Source organism: Phoca vitulina, unplaced genomic scaffold, assembly GCF_004348235.1.
Source record: "Phoca vitulina isolate PV1807 unplaced genomic scaffold, GSC_HSeal_1.0 scaffold4, whole genome shotgun sequence".
NCBI lineage: Eukaryota > Metazoa > Chordata > Mammalia > Carnivora > Phocidae > Phoca > Phoca vitulina.
The window spans coordinates 76,326,867-76,345,290 of NW_022589707.1; the positions used below are offsets into that span (position 1 = coordinate 76,326,867).

Consider the following 18,424-nt stretch of genomic DNA (forward strand, 5'->3'; position numbering starts at 1 on the left):
CTTTAGTCTTTCAAAGTTAATTTTTTTTTAACTGTTTTTTTTTTTTTGAATTTTTCTTTTTCCCTTTTTCAACCAACATCTTATCAATCCCTTTTTAAAAAAAACATTTTTATTTTTTATTTTTAAGAGTCATATTCTATCCCTTCATAGTAGTTACCCTTATTTTTGGCATATATATATAAGTTGTTCTCTCTTTAAAATTTTGAGATAGTTTCTTCTAACAGATCAAAATATACCCTAAATCTCTAGTGTATGGCTTTGTTCTAGTCTCCTGCCTGATCACAGTCTGTCCCTTTTTTTTTCTTTTTTTTTTTAAATCCTCTTCTTTCTTTTTTCAAACAACTTCTTATCAATTCCTTTTATAAAATTTTTTATAATTTTCATCTTTACAGTCATATTCCATCCCTTCATCATATCAACCCTTATTTTTGTACATATATAAGTTTTTCTTTCTTTAAAATTTTGGGAGGTACTTTCTTCTAACAGACCAAAATACACCCAAAATCTAGTGTGTGGCACTGATCTATGCACCAGCCTGATCATATTTGATCGTATTCTGTTTATTTTGTTTTGTTTTTGTTTTTATCTTTTTCTTTTTTTTTTTCTTTTTCTTTTTTCTTTCTTTCCCCCAGATTCAGGTCTTTTCTGATTTGTTTAGAGTATATTTTCTGGGGACATTGTTACCCTGTTAGCATTTTGTTCTCTCATTCATCTTTTCTCCTCTGGACAAAATGACAAGATGGAAAAAATCACCTCAACAAAAAGAACAAGAGGTAGTACCAACTGCCAGGGACCTACTCAATACGGACATTAGTACAATGTCGGATCTAGAATTCAGAACCATGACTTTAAAGATACTAGCTGGGTTTGAAAAAAGCATGGAAGTTATTAGAGAAACCCTTTCTGCAGAAATAAAAGAACTAAAATCTAACCAAGTAGAAATCAAAAAGGCTATTAATGAGGTGCAATCAAAAATGGGGGCGCTAACTGCTAGGATAAATGAGGCAGAAGAGGGAATCAGTGATATAGAAGACCAAATGATGGAAAACAAAGAAGCTGAGAAAAAGAGAGATAAACAATTACTGGATCATGAGGGCAGAATTCGAGAGATAAGCGATACCATAAGACGAAAGAACATTAGAATAATTGGGATCCCAGAAGAAGAAGAAGGAGAGAGAGGGGCAGAAGGTATAATGGAGCAAATTATAGCAGAGAACTTCCCTAATTTGGGGAAGGAAACAGGCATCAAAATCCAGGAGGCACAGAGAACCCTCTCAAAATCAATAAAAATAGGTCAACACCCTGACATCTAATAGTAAAACTTACGAGTCTCAGAGACAAAGAGAAAATCCTGAAAGCAGCTCGGGAGAAGAGATCTGTAACCTACAATGGTAGAAACATTAGATTGGCAACAGACCTATCCACAGAGACCTGGCAGGCCAGAGAGGACTGGCATGATATATTCAGAGCACTGAAGGAGAAAAATATGCAGCCAAGAATACTATATCCAGCTGGGCTGTCATTGAAAATAGAAGGAGAGATAAAAAGCTTCCAGGACAAACAAAAACTAAAGGAATTTGCAAACACGAATCCAGCCCTACAAGAAATCTTGAAAGGGGTCCTCTAAGCAAAGAGAGAGCCTAAAAGCAACAGAGACCAGAAAGGAACACAGACAATATACAGTAACAGTCACCTTACAGGCAATACAATGGCCCTAAATTCCTATCTTTCAATAGTTACCCTGAATGTAAATGGGCTAAATGCCCCAATCAAAAGACACATGGTATCAGATTGGATTAAAAAACAAGACCCATCGATATGCTGTCTGCAAGAGACTCATTTAGACCCAAAGACACCCCCAGATTTAAAGTGAGGGGGTGGAAAACCATTTACCATGCTAATGGACACCAAAAGAAAGCTGGGGTGGCAATCCTTATATCAGACAAATTGGATTTTAAACCAAAGACTGTAATAAGAGATGAGGAAGGACTCTTCATGTGATACAATACATTAACTAACCTATTTTTATTGATTTTGAGAGGGGTTCTCTGTGCCTCCTGGATTTTGATGCCTGTTTCCTTCCCCAAATTAGGGAAGTTCTCTCCTTCCTACTTAAAGGGTCTATCCAACAAGAAGATCTAACAGTTGTAAGTATCTATACCCCTACCATGGGAGCAGCCAATTATATAAGGCAATTAACAACAAAAGCAAAGAAACACATTGACAACAATACAATAATAGTGGGGGACTTTAACACCCCCCTCATTGAAATGGACAGGTCATCTAAGCAAAAGATCAACAAGGAAATAAAGACTTTAAATGACACACTGCACCAAATGGACTTCACAGACATATCCAGAACATTCCATCCCAAAGCAACAGAATACACATTTTTCTCTAGTGCCCATGGAACATTCTCCAGAAGAGATCATATCCTAGGTCACAAATCAGGTCTCAACGGGTACCAAAAGATTGGAATCATTCCCTGCCTATTTTCAGACCACAATGCTTTGAAACTAGAACTCAATCACAAGAGGAAAGTCAGAAAGAACTCAAATACATGGAGGCTAAAGAGCATCATACTAAAGAATGAATAGGTCAACCAGGAAATTAAAGAAGAATTTAAAAAATTCATGGAAACCAATGAAAATGAAAACACAACTGTTCAAAATCTTTGGGATGCAGCAAAGGCAGTTCTAAGAGGAAAGTATATAGCAATACAAGCCTTTCTCAAGAAACAAGAAAGGTCTCAAGTACACAACCTAACCCTACACCTAAAGGGGCTGGAGAAAGAACAGCAAATAAAGCCTAAACCCAGCAGGAGAAGAGAACTAATAAAGATCAGAGCAGAAATCAATGAAATAGAAACCAAAAGAACAGTAGAACAGATCAACGAAACTAGGAGCTTGTTCTTTGAAAGAATTAACAAGATTGATAAACTGCTGGCCAGACTTACCAAAAAGAGAAGAGAAATGACCCAAATCAACAAAATCATGAATCAAAGAGGAGAGATCACAACCAACACCAAAGAAATACAAACAATTTTAAGAACATATTATGAGCAACTCTATGCCAGCAAATTAGATAACCTGGAAGAAATGGATGCATTCCTAGAGATGTACCAACTACCAAAACTGAACCAGGAAGAAATAGAAAACCTGAACAGACCTATCACCACTAAGGAAAGTGAAGCAGTCATCAAAAATCTCCCAACAAACAAAAGCCCAGGGCCAGCTGGCTTCCCAGGGGAATTCTACCAAACATTTAAAGAAAATTAATACCTATTCTTCTGAAACTGTTCCAAAAAATAGAAATGGAAGGAAAACTTCCAAACTCATTTAATGAGGCCACTATTACCTTGATCCCCAAACCAGACAAAGACCCCATCAAAAAGGAGAATTACAGACCAATATCCTTGATGAACATGGATGCAAAAATTGTCACCAAAATACTAGCCAATAGGATCCAACAGTACATTAAAAGGATTATTCACCACGACCAAGTGGGATTTATCCCTGGGCTGCAAGGTTGGTTCAACATCCGCAAATCAATCAACGTGATGCAATACATTAACAAAAGAAAGATCAAGAATCATATGATCCTCTCAATAGATGCAGAAAAAGCATTTGACAAAGTACAGCATCCTTTCTTGATCAAAACTCTTCCGAGTATAGGCATAGAGGGTACATACCTCAATATCACAAAAGCCACCTATGAAAAACCTACAGCGAATATCATTCTCAATGGGGAAAACCTGAGAGCTTTCCCCCTGAGGTCAGGAACGCGGCAGGAATGTCCACTATCACCACTGCTATTCAACATAGTATTAGAAGTCCTAGCCACAGCAGTCAGACAACAAAAAGAAATAAAAGGCATCCAAATCGGCAAAGAAGAAGTCAAACTCTCACTCTTTGCAGATGATATGATACTTTATGTGGAAAACCCCAAAGACTCCACCCCAAAACTGCTAGAACTCATACAGGAATTCAGTAAAGTGGCAGGATATAAAATCAATGCACAGAAGTCAGTGGCATTCCTATACACCAACAACAAGACAGAAGAAAGAGAAATTAAGGAGTCGATCCCATTTACAATTGCACCCAAAACCATAAGATACCTAGGAATAAATCTAACCAAAGAGGCAAAGGATCTGTACTCAGAAAACTATAAAATACTCATGAAAGAAATTGAGGAAGACACAAAGAAATGGAAAAACATTCCATGCTCATGGATTGGAAGAACAAATATTGTGAAGATGTCAATGCTACCTAGAGCAATCTACACATTCAACGCAATCCCCATCAAAATACCATCCACTTTTTTCAAAGAAATGGAACAAATAATCCTAAAATTTGTATGGAACCAGAAAAGACCCTGAATAGCCAGAGGAATGTTGAAAAAGAAAAGCAAAGCTGGCGGCATCACAACTCCGGACTTCCAGCTCTATTACAAATCTGTCATCATCAAGACAGTATGGTACTGGCACAAAAACAGACACATAGATCAATGGAACAGAATAGAGAGCCCAGAAATGGACCCTCAACTCTATGGTCAACTGATCTTCAACAAAGCAGGGAAAAGTGTCCAATGGAAAAAAGACAGCCTCTTCAACAAATGGTGTTGGGAAAATTGGACAGCCATATGCAGAAGAATGAAACTGAACCATTTCCTTACACCACCCACAAAAATAGACTCAAAATGGGTGAAAGACTTAAATGTGAGGCAGGAGTCCATCAAAATCCTAAAGGAGAACAGAGGCAGCAACCTCTTCGACCTCAGCTGCAGCAACTTCTTCCTAGAAACATCGCCAAAGGCAAGGGAAGCAAGGGCAAAAATGAACTATTGGGACTTCATCAAGTTAAAAAGCTTTTGCACAGCAAAGGAGACAGTCAACAAAACCAGAAGACAACCAACAGAATAGAAGATATTTGCAAATGACGTATCAGATAGAGGGCTAGTATCCAAAAATCTATAAAGAACTTATCAAACTCAACACCCAAAGAACAAATGATGCAATCAAGAAATGGGCAGAAGACATGAAGACATTTTTCCAAAGAAGACATCCAAATGGCCAACAGACACATGAAAAAGTGCTCAACATCGCTCGGCATCAGGGAAATCCAAATCAAAACCTCAATGAGATACCACCTCACACCAGTCAGAATGGCTAAAATTAACAAGTCAGGAAATGACAGATGTTGGCGGGGATGCGGAGAAAGGGGAACTGTCCTACACTGTTGGTGGGAATGCAAGCTGGTGCAATCACTCTGGAAAACAGTATGGAGGTTCCTCAAAAGGTTGAAAATATAGCTACCCTACGATCCAGCAATTGCATTACTGGGTATTTACCCCAAAGATACAAATGTAGGGATCTGAACGGGTACGTGCACCCCGATGTTTATAGCAGCAATGTCCACAATAGCCAAATGTGGAAAGAGCCAAGATGTCCATCAACAGATGAATGGATAAAGAAGATGTGGTAAAAATATACAATGCAATATTATGCAGCCATCAAAGGGAATGAGATCTTGCCATTTGCAACAACGTGGATAGAACTGGAGGGTGTTATGCTGAGCGAAATAAGTCAATCAGAGAAAGACATGTATCATATGACCTCACTGATAGGAGGAATTCTTAATCTCAGGAAACAAACTGAGGGTTGCTGGAGTGGGGGGTGGGGTGGGAGGGATGGGGTGGCTGGGTGAGACGTTGGGGAGGTTATGTGCTATGGTGAGCACTGTGAATTGTGCAAGACTGTTGAATCACAGATCTGTACCTCTGAAACAAATAATGCAATATATGTTAAGAAAAAAAAAAAAAGATAGTAGGAGGGGAAGAATGAAGGGGGTGGAAGTCGGAGGGGGAGACGAACCATGAGAGACTATGGACTCTGAAAAACAAACTGAGGGTTTTAGAGGGGAGGAGGGTGGGAGGATGTGTTAGCCTGGTATTGGGTATTAAAGAGGGCACGTTCTGCATGGAGCACTTGGTGTTATGCACAAACGATGAATCATGGAATACTACATCAAAAACTAATGATGTAATGTATGATGATTAACATAACAATAAAAAAGTAAAAATAAAATAAAATAAAAATTAGCAGAGTGTTTCAGCTAGAGAAAGCCCTCTAGCTCTGTTATATTCAATATTGTACTGGAATTCAGTGCAGAATCAAATATCTTGAATTGCTTAATCCAAAATAATTCCCCTTTTGTTTGTCTTATTTTCATATATTATGCTAGTTTTTTGGTCCTAAATTTAAAGCCTGTATGCATTTGTATATTTTTCACATACAACTTTATCATGTAATTGCTCATCTTTATATCAGATAATAACAATTTTCTTCTCAAATATAAGATGTGAATGTGACTATTACTTCCTCCTATAAATAATATGAAACTTAATTTGCATGGGAGACGTGTAGCTTACATATGGGCTATTACAAATACAACATGATAAAATTTACATGAAAAGTTTAGAAGCACTTAAGAGTCTCAATACTTCATGTCTGTATTAAATGTCTACTGAATTGTACGTAGTCTGCTGAAGCATTGCTATTGTAGTTATACCTCAAAATGGCAGCAAGGTCAACAAGATACCATTATTTTTCACCCAAAGATGCACCCTCAGTGCAATACGTCCAGCATGGAGAAGCTCATTTACTACTTTAGTTATAGGAATAGATGTGTTTCTGCTTCTGCTGCAGCATCACAAAATGCATAGATCCTCTTGCAGTTATGCATTCAGGTTAGTTCAAAAATTGCTTAAGGATAGTCTGTCTTGCTTCTTGAGAGCCAAATATCTATGTGCCTTTCTCAGAGTTTTTTTTTTCCCCCTTTTTGCTTCTGGGTATTAGAAATCTACCTGGTTCATTATGTCTTGGAAACTTTTCAAAGGAAAAATGGACATATATGTGAAATGTTACACTTAATACTGGCCATGCCATCAGAAGTGGTCATATTTTCCTGCATATTGAGAATTCACGTGCTAACATTTGAGTTGCATCTTGTTGGTTTACAAGTATAAGTCTAGGAGGTAAGAGCATGAAGACACAAAGGATTGAAAAACCTCAAGGGGTAGGTAAGCTATCCTTGCAGATCAAATTCAGCCCACTGCCTTGTAAATAAAGTTTTATTGGAAAACAGCCATGCTCATTCATTTATCTGTTATCTGTGACTGCTTACATTTATCATGGCAGAGGTTAGGAGTTGCCACAGAAAGAGTATGGCTGGCAAAGCCCAAAGAGATAGTTGCAGTTTGGGGAGATAAAGAGCTACATAACTTTGTTCTAGTACGTTAAATTTACATGCATTGTTGATTTTGATATGGATTTGTTAATGCCCTGCAACCTAGTTGGCCAGCCTTCGCCTTTCTAGGTTTCTCAAATACCAGACTCTTTGTCCCTTCTTCTAGAAGACAGTCCTTAATACTTGGGTTTGAAAGTCAGAGGACTATCAATGATAGGACTTTCACCCTATTACATATTAGCTCTCCAACTTTTCATGGTACTTTCAGGTAGGTTTCTGAGTCAGCTGCTGGACTGATGATGTTGTCTCTCTTTTGCACTTTGTCTCAATTAATCCTGGCAGATAACTTTGTTTTCTTGTTCTCTATAAAGGAGGGATGGATCTATCTAAAATGACAAGTATTTTGGGGGCACCTGGGTGGCTCAGTCATTAAGCGCCTGCCTTCAGCTCGGGTCATGATCTCAGGGTCCTGGGATCGAGCCCCGCATCGGGCTCCCTGCTCCGTGGGAAGCCTGCTTCTCCCTCTCCCACTCCCCCTGCTTGTGTTCCCTCTCTCACTGTGTCTCTCTCTGTCAAATAAATAAATAAAATATTTAAAATCACAAGTGTTTTCTCCAAAGGATCTAATATTTATTTTGATAATTCACTATTAATTCAATATCTAGTGCCAGAAGTGCCTTAATTAGCATTCTTTTGAAATTCCCTTAAAATTTTATTTTGTATTTTTAACTCATAAAACTTCTCTTAATCTCTCATGATAATTGCAACCCTCAGAAACACTGGCCTGAGAGTCTATAGAGCTGAAGATGTTTGTTACCAAATGGTTTTATTCTGATATTTTTATGTAAAAATTTCCAACAAAGGTCAAAAATGATTATTTGACAGCACCTAATATATATTCCTCTACCATGTATCATTTTTAATTTGCTGTCCAAGGAAAAAGGGAACACAGTTTCCTGGAAAGAAGATCACAGTGTCCTGGAGGCTATGATAATTGCAAAGAAACAGAATCCTCCCGTCCTTCAAACCAAAGGGATCACATAGATCTAGGCTCCAGGGCTGCTGGCTGCATGTCTGATGTTTAAGTCTTAAAAAGTACCTCAACCAGCTTACTTGGTACCCATTATATTTCCTTTCTCTTTCCTCCCTTATTCTTGTCTTCTCTCCATAATTTAACATACGTATACTGGAGAACCTCAATAAATAAAGGTTGATCACTCAAATATGTGACTTATGTCATATAATCTGAAAAGCATTTCGATGTTTTGAAATCCCTGAGTAGTTAACTGCCTTCTTACCTTCTTGTGGATTTTCTGGTATTCTATAGACTCTGTATTCTATCATCTACCTTGGGCATTTCAGAATATAGAATGCGGTAGAGACATATGGTGATAGTAAAAGTTAATGTCATTGCAAGAGTCTAATAGAGATAAAATGATAAATTTATGATCCAGTAAACCTTCTGTGTAATGAAGATCAAAGAATTGAGTGTCCCTGCATTGCCCAGAGGGCTGGCTGTATCTGTGCAGTTTAGTTCTGGCCCAAATTAATTTTACATGAGGAGAGTATAAAAGCTTCAAACTAAATATATACTGTTTCTATAAAAAGTCACTGATCTTTCTTTACTTTTAGCTCAGTATGTAATCTTGAAACATTATCTGTTAAATACTAAATTAGGGAATCAAAAACCTCTTTTTATTAATCCTATAGAATGCCAGATATAGAACATAGCTAAATTAAATATTGAAGAATTAAAATCAAAAGTTCAAAACTGAATTAATTGGTAACAAAAGGGGCATTCATCTTCTTTCATTCTCTTAAGAATTTCAGGAAATTAATAGTTCAAGAATCTTGAGATTATGGTTTGCTGCCATATTTTATAAATGAGAGTCCAGTGTCCCTTTACCCTGTCCCTTTATATATTGTGAGAATGGATCAGAAACCAAGAATATAACTGTTTAGGAATCTGATTTTCCTTGGGTGAGTCATTTCATCTCGTCATGTCTTTGTATCCATGAGCAGTGGATTATTCTAGATTGTAAATGCAAGTGACATAAAGGCAGAGCTTCGATGGAGAAAAGAATTGTGCAGCTAAAGTTTTCTCAGCAAGCCAGTGGGAGGATAAGATGGACTTTGGTGTGAAAGAATGGATAAAATTCAGGTTATTAACTCTTTGTCACCAAAGTAGTGATGATTCAAATGCTATGCAATTATGAAATCATTCCCTTTGCCCTAGCTTTTCCCCAGTGTGTGGATGCTTGTGTGTCAGCAGTCAGTGATGTCTTGGTACTGTCAATAATTAAGTATGATCATTGGGTGTAGGAGCCTTAAAATTGAAAATGTATATACATGCATCAGCTTCAAAAAAATCACTCTGAACATTGCGTATATTTTTAAAATAATATATATACATATTTAAGACTTATTTATTTTAGAGAGAGTGTGTGTGTGTGGGAGGGGTGGAGGAAGAAAGACTCCACTCTCAGTGTGGACCCCCATGCAGGGCTTGATCTCATGATGCCCTGAGCTAAAACTAACAGTTGGACATTTAACCAACTGCACCACCAGGCATCCCTAATAGCATATATTTTTTATTTGAGTATAGTTGACACACAGTGTTACATAAACATTGCCTATCTTTCTTAGTATCACGGGTTTTGAGTTCCAGTGACAGGGACAATAAGATAAAGTAGGAGTTTTGAATGACATTTCTCACCTCTACCCCTTGTTTTCTCTAACGTTTACACCAGGGACATACTTACATAAGTGAAATCATGGAAGTGATGTAAGGATATATTTTTCTAATAATTTGTTCCAACAGAGAGCTTTATGGGTATTAATTCCACCATGCATGCTGCCGATCCCCTGATTGAGTCTGATTAGTATAGTTGTAGGCAAGCTGTAATTTAACATTTAGTGAATCAGATACCTTGGCACAGAGAAATAATAAGATGTTATTTTGTCTTGCTTGTTGGAGATCCCCAAATTTCTCATTTGTGTCTTCTTTTTTTTTTAATTACTACCATAATATTTTCTTAATACAAGAAATTTTCTGCATCAGATACTTGTTTTTCCTTGCCGTATTATCACTTACCACTCCTGGTGAGCCACATTCAAGCCTCCTATGTCTTTCAGGATTTAAGCCATATTGTTGCATACATAGGACCAAGATGGTTTATTTTACTTCCAATAATAAGGTTATTTATAAGCAAACATAAATGGGGATTTGTCCATTATCTTCCAAATTCAAGTAACTTCTAAGAGAACTATGGAAAAGCAATGTGCAGTAGCATTAAGAGAGCATTGCAGGGCTCCAGTATACCTCTCATGACTGTTCACCTATACACCAGCAAATGAAGAATGGCTTGTTTCCTCTGAACACACAACATGGCTATTGATTACTTTAGGGTGAATGCTAAGGTCACAAACCACATACTTTATGAGTTGTTGTAGTTAAATGGATAAGGAAGTTTCTTATTGCTTTTAGTTTGGGTTTCCAGAGATCTGAGCGAGCTTAGAGTGGTGATTCTCGAATCATTGTCCCTGGACTGGCAGCATCAACAGCACCTGGAAACTTGTTAGAAATTTAAATTTTCAGGTGTCACCCAAGATTTACTGAATTAGAAACACGATCTGTGTTTAACAAGTTCTGCATGTGATTCTGACGCATCCTACGTTTTAAGAACCATTTGTTTGGGCATGATACTGCCTCAGTCCAAACTGTTAAGATGTAAAACAGTAATTGGTGCCGTATGGGACCTTAGTCTGAACTTGTATATCAGATATATCCAAGGAGAGGTTTCTTCTTCAAAAACTTCTGTGTCTGAAAAATACAGAACATTATTAGCTATGCCAATGCAACTTTATTTATTTTTTTAAAGATTTTTATTTATTTATTGAGGGAGAGAGAATGTTAGAGAGCATGAGGGGGGGAGAGTCAGAGGGAGGAGCAGACTCCCTGCTGAGCAGGGAGCCCGATGCGGGATTCGATCCCGGGACTCCAGGATCATGACCTGAACCAAAGGCAGTCGCTTAACCAACTGAGCCACCCAGGCGCCCGCCAATACAACTTTAAACAATAGTTGGCAGCATGCTATTTTAGAGGATAAGGGAGTTTTGAAATAATTACTGAAGTTTAGAGCAATATACTTTTAAGAAGAAAAGTCAAAGTTACTGGTATTTTGCAAATGGATTTGTCAAATATTTAATATTTTATAAAATATGCAGTGTTTTATTGAGGCAGTAAATACTTCTTATACCTAATAGGTGATTAACTGAACCAAATTGCAGGTTTTGCTTTTTGACCTTAACCCAACCCTCCCCATTAGCCAATAGGAAATCTATAAAGCTCACACTGCTTTATAATCTATCATGTGGAATTTAGTGACCCAAACTATTTAATTTGCTTTGCTAACTTTAGCTCTGTGTCTGTATAAAATCATACTTCTGGACTTTATTTGATTGAAAATGAGTGTAATAAAACCCAAGATCTAAGCAGATTATATAAAAATTGATTAGAGGCATTGACCAAGGAATCTCCTGAATGTTTTTATTGGAAGCACACACACAAATCTGGTGATGGTGTTCACACTTGCTAATGAGTAACTGACAAACTAAAGAAGTGTCTTCAGAAATCTAAGAGTAAGTTAATTAAAGGTCGAATCCAGAGGAAGTCACTGTAGCTGTCAAGATTTATTTTCTTCAGCTTGCAGTTGAGAAACACCAGGAATAAAGAGAGAATGTATTCAGAAACATGCTTAAGAAAATAATTCAGTTTCTCAGATTCTCACACAGTGCCCCATCTGCTTAGAACACCTTGACTATTCATGACTGATTCCAAGTCCATTTCTTTAGCAAGTGTGTATGGGGTGCCTACGGTGCAATGGACACTATAGAACTTTTAGCACCCCAAAAGAGATTACAAGAGATGACTGCACTGACCATTATCTAGGTAGTAATACTTTTCTATAATCCAATAACTGCTTTTAAAGTACTTTACTAAAATTAGAACGTATCTGAAGGCTGAGGCAAAATGTGCTTCAGAATTACGTTTACCACAAACATCTTGCTCTTTCCTTACTAAGACAAAAGGAGCAATGTTCCTTCATTTAAAAAGTAGAAAAATAATTTTAAAAAACCCAGTTGCCATGGTAACAAAATGACCAGTGGCCTTGATGTGCTTTCACTATGTATCAATAATAAGCTAACCATTTGGGAGCATTCATTCTCTTCAGACATGTCTTTTGAGCCGAAATGCTATATGCTTTTATTAACTCGTGTTATTCATACAGTACTTAATTTAGCAATTATTAAATAAGTTGTTTTTTTAAGAAATGAAGCAATAGGGGATAAAGCCTCAATTTGGTAACATTCCCTCCATTCCCTTTCTATTTATTTTTTCTTTGGAGGAGTGGTCCAGGAGAAAGAGAATGAAATCTATAAACCATATTCTGGATAATAATTTTATTTTGGACTTATCTAAACACTACTTAGGAATGTCCCAACAAAATATAGAAGAGCATTAAAAGAAGATGAGCTTTAACTTTTAGCTCTATGATTCATCATCTGTACTTCCTCTTTTATTCTACCTAGCTTCCATCCTATTCTTAATGCTGGGGGATAACTTGTTGTTACTGCTGAGTGTTGCTTCACTGTCACCTCGGGATTCATAATCATTTGAGTTGGGAAAGTAACTATAATTATTTCAGCATAAAAATAAGGTAAGTAACTGCTTCAGGAAATTCAACTTAACTATTCCGCCAGTCTAGGTATGAATTACTGTTAGCTTCAGATACCCATCGTACAACACTTCATCACATTTCACATTATTTGCCTTATTTCTAGAATCTTATTTCTTTCCAAAGGGGTGTTTGTAGATCACCAATTGCTTTCTCTTTATTTAGCCAATTGCTTTCTCCTTCTGGGGGCCAGTTGATTTAACAACAACTAATATCTTTTTTCCTGGATGAGTAGATCTGAAATGATGCTTTCTGACTCTTGTTGTTGAAGGTCCTATGCCGGTGGGTAAAATTAAATGACTCACTAATCAGGTTTTATGAGCGCTTTCACATTTTTCAGATGATTCAGCAAATGGTAGGAAACTTCTTGCAACCTAGTCCATAGACTCTACTGGTTCTAAATGTCTACTAACAAAAGACAAAACACCCCTGTACGTAGTGATTGAACCATTGTGTCTCACATTTTAGCATGTTAATCAAGGGAAATGGATTTATATCTCAACTTATGTTTCTTCCTTTTTTTTCTTTTTAAAGATTTTATTTATTCACCTAAGAGAGAGAGAGAGTGCACAAGCAAGGGGAGGGGCAGGGGAGAAGCAGACTCCTCACTGAACAGGGAGCCCGACTTGGGGCTTGATTCCAGGACCCTGGGATCATGACCTGAGCCAAAGGCAGACGCTTAACCGACTGAGCCACTCAGGCACCTCTCAACTTATGTTTCTTTATACCCAGACAATAACCATGGCAACCTGAGTCTTTAGGTATAAGAACTTTTTATTTTTAAGAAGGGTTAGTGTGAATGAAATTAATTTATTTAAAACTTTAATTATAGTAGATTCCAAAAGTAAGATACCATCAATGATGTCTGTTAGAATTGTATTATTCTTAGTAGTACTATTAATATTACTAAAGAGGAATGCAGTCGTATTACCATAATGTTCGTGTTTTTACTTTTTCTAATACCCTTTCATATGTATTATTTACCTCATTGCAAATGACAACTGATGGTCAACTAAATGATGTTCTATTTTTTTAATTTAAAAAAATTTTATTTTAATTCCAGTTAGTTAGCATACAGTGGAATATTTCAGGTGTGCAATATAGTGATTCAGCACTTCCACAGTATCCTGTGCTCATCATGACAGGTGCACTCTTTAATCCCCATTGCTTATTTCACCCATCCTCCCACCCACCTCCCCTCTGGTAACCATTAGTTTGTTCCCTATAGTTAAGAGTCTGTTTCTTGGTTAGCCTCTTTTTTTTTCCTTTTGCTCATTTGTTTTTATGTTTCTTAAATTCCATGTAAGAGTGAAATCATATGGTATTTATCTTGCTCTGACTTATTTCACTTAGCATAATACTCTCTAGCTCCATCCCTGTCATTGCAAATGGCAAGATTTCGGTCTTTTTTTTTTTTATGGCTAAGGAATATTACATTCATTGTATATGTGTGTACTACATCTTCTTTATCCATTCATCAGTCGATGGACACTTGGGCTATTTCCCTAATTGGCTATTGTAGATAATGCTGCTATAAATATTGGGATGCATGTATCCCTTTGAATTACTTTTGTATTCTTTGGGTAAATATCTAGTAGTACAATTGCTGGGTCATAGGGTAGCTCTATTATTAATTTCTTGAGGAACCTCCATACTGTTTTCCAGAGTGGCTGCACCAGTTTGCATTCCCACCAACAGGGCGAGAGGGTTCCCCTTTTTCTGCATCCTTGCCAACATCTGTTGTTTCCTGTGTTGTTAATTTTAGCCATTCTGACAGGTATGAGGTGATATCTCATTGTAGTTTTGATTCATATTTCCCTGATGATGAGTGATGTTGATCATCTTTCCATGTGTCTTTTGGGCATCCATATGTCAGGGTTTTTGGCTGGCTCAGTCAGAAGAGCATGTGACTCTTGATCTCAGGGTCATGAGTTTGAGCCCCACCTTGGGTGTAGAGATTACATAAAAATAAATATATAAATAAACTGAAATGATATTTTAATCCAGGACAACATATCTAAATTATTAAAACAAAAATAGAATGCAAATGTTCTGAATTCCAACTTTGAAAACCTTTCTGCTACACCATGCTTCCACTTCCCTTTTTAAAAACATGGGGTGGTATAATACTATGTAAATCTATTTCCAGCTAAACCTCTCTGAGGGAAAGTTTCAAAACATGCATGGCTAGAAGGATGGTGGTGACATTAACAGAGGAACAGTGTAGAGAAAGTATGTTTTCATTATGATATTTTCCTGAAATGCTGAGTCAGATTTGTCACCCATGAGGATGGAATAAACTCTTTTTCAGGCGTGCAAAGTCTCAAAAAATGTAGCTGCTATGCAACCTTTGATAGAAAGCTTCTGACAGATGTGCTCTGCCAAAATGAGGAACTAGACCACAAAAAAAGACATGGGACCTGGGAGAGAGCAGTAAAACATAGAAGAGGCAAAGTGAATGCCCGGGATGATGGTGAAAGATGATCCCAGGACAGCGGCTGTGTCCTAGGACAACATAGTCTGGATTGGAGCAGGCTAGAAGCTCCAGGAGTGATTTCTTCAATATGATAAACATGATGAAATATCAGATATGCTTGTATATGTTGAAAGTCAATTTATCCAACAAGGAGGGAGTTAATTAATTGAATTATCTATTAATATATGGAAAATTGGAAATGGAAACATTAAATCTAGAGTAAATGAAAGTTATGCAAGAAAGGAAAATTAGTACACTACAAGGTTCAGCTGGAATAGATTTACCTAGTATTATTATTGTAAACATTAAATAGTAATCTAAACACAAGTTTGTTCTATTGGGAGTATGGGAGGAGGTAAGAAGGAGGAAGTGATGTGTAGAAGTGTGGGTAAAAAAGAGCTAAATCCTCACTTTGCTTTACTAAGAAATCAGGAAATAATAAAGTAAACAAAGAAACAAAAACAAGGGACATCTTAAATAAATTTTAAATGTATGGAAGTAAAAGAATCAGCTAAAAGAGTTAAAAGTCTTTGCATTTGGGTAAAGGAAGGGTGTGGAGAGTGGTGATGACAGTACGCTTTTATTTAAACACTGAACTCTAGAATGGTAGAATCTTCAAAATATCTGTATATTTAACTCTGATTTAAAAAAAGAAAAAAACAACTGAACTGCAAGAAGGCAGAAGAGAAGAGATTCATCTTAGCAAGATAGATGGATGATTCCAATTAAGGGTGAAGATAATGCAGGAAAGGAAAGTACAAATTAAGAAACTTCAGGGAATTTGACTTCAGATTATCTCTTACTTTACCAAAAAGAAAATGAGCTAATATCTTCTGCTGAAAGTCAAAGCAGTTGAATATTAGAAAATGGTAAGATTGTCATAGAGAGGGAAGATGTATAAAAAGATTACCAAGCATCAGTAGTATCCAACTGATATTGGATAACCTGAATTTGTAGGGTGCTTTGTTAGTGCATGCTCATGGTTTTCTGTAGCAACTACAGTCTATGAATGAAATATCCAATAGTGAACTTGGGAGCTTATTAAGAGTTGGGAAATGGTGAAGATGAACCAAAGGAGAGACAAGATTCTAGGTTGTTTCCAGCCCTTTAGAATTTAGAGGCAAATGAAGCCATATTTGGGGAACACCAGGGAAATTAGAAGAGATCAAGAGACTGGGGGTTATAATTATAAAAAAGAAGAGAATGAAAAAAAGAGGATGTGAGATGGATGTCAAAGATGGGAATTGCAGGGGCGCCTGGGTGGCTCAGTTGTTAAGCGTCTGCCTTCAGCTCAGGTCATGATCCCAGGGTCCTGGGATTGAGTCCCACATCGGGCTCCCTGCTCTGTGGGAAGCCTGCTTCTCTCTCTCCCACTCCCCCTGCTTGTGTTCCCTCTCTCGCTGTGTCTCTCTGTCAAATAAATAAATAAAATCTTTAAAAAAAAAAAAAAAAAGATGGGAATTGCAACATTTAGGATTATAGTGTAGAATTTCTTCAAGCCATAATGAGGTAGGTGAGCCCCCAGTCCGAATAAGCAGCCAGCGTCAAGCAGGTCCATGGCAACAGGTGACACTGATGTAGCCGCTGGGAGTCTGTATTCCCAATGCAAGAGCTCAGTCACATTATCCTCAGGTGCAATGTAGAGATGGAAAACCTACCCAGTGAACCAGAGTACTGATGGTCCTCCCTAAAAATCACAACCACAAGCACATTCACTAGAGTTTGACACACGCAAGAAGCAGACCTGGAAATTGCCTTCAGGCATGTGGTCCTGTGCTCACATTGTGCTAGGAGTGCATTCTCATGCTGCAAGCTGTTAATTAATCAAAGTGTGTAGCTTCTGAAATATGCAGATAAATTAGGAAGGAAAATTGAATCTTTGTTATGTGATTTTTCTTAATGATTAGAGTGTGTTCTAAATAAACAGAAAAACAAATTGATTACCAAAAACTATGTTAATGTGCTTTTAATTCACAAGGGTGAAGCATATAAAAGTCAGGATATTGAAAGTTAAGGTTCTCATAGAAACATTAATTGGACAACATTATGCATACTAGGTGTGGGAGGTTTATATTTTATAACATAAAAGCAGTAAGAAATATTGCAAAATGTGGCTCAGCTAAACAAAATGAAATAACAAATTTAGGGGAAAGTCATTAAGTGTGATTATGGAAAAAATTGTTTTGCAACCTCCAAAGAAGGGTTATAAAATTTAATTTTAGGAAATAATGCCTTCAAATCTTTTCAAAAAATGTTTTCAATGGAAATTATTCATTTTTATAAAAAAATCAATTTCCCTAACACATTGTATGTTCTGACATGAGTTTATGCCTTTCATTTGCAGCTCAGATTTGATTCTAATAGACCAAAAGAAGAACTGACTGGCTATTTTCATGGCCTTGTTCATAAAGATTTCATAGACTGAAAATTAAATGTAAGGGTTTAAAATATTTTTTTAGTATACAGAGAATACGGAGGAAATTTTAAATATGAAGAAGCCTGCCAGTGTACTAATACTTGCTTCTATATTTGACCTCTGTGTATTTCTGTAAACTATTTGCATATATGGATTATGGAAATTGCAACCTGATCATACAGAATGTTTTATTTAGGTAGCACAGAAAAAAGAAAAGAACTTAAGGCATGTTCAGAGAAGGAAGTGCACCAGAAAACAAACCTACAGCCTTTACTATGTCTCTGTTTTCATTCCTGCCTCATGCACTGGACTGCAGGTCTGGAAGCTTGAGTTCTCCAGTACGGCTGCACTGAGCCATAGGTGGATGTTTCTGTCACTTGACCCCAGAAGCTCCATTCATTCTATAGGAAACAGGAGTGGTGAACCCATGAAGTGACTCCTTGGAGCATGTCACTTCCCAATCCAGTCAGAACTAAAGGCAAGAAGGAAGGAAGGAAGGAAGGAAGGAAGGAAGGAAGGAAGGAAGGAAGGAAGGAAGGAAGGAAGG

General features: G+C 37.1%; 1 protein-coding gene across 3 annotated transcripts in view; it reads left to right on the plus strand.

Annotated features, from left to right (window-relative positions):
* Positions 1-18,424, plus strand: part of MAGI2 (membrane associated guanylate kinase, WW and PDZ domain containing 2) — a 1,320,571-nt gene that overhangs the window by 737,132 nt on the left and 565,015 nt on the right. The window lies entirely within an intron of this gene.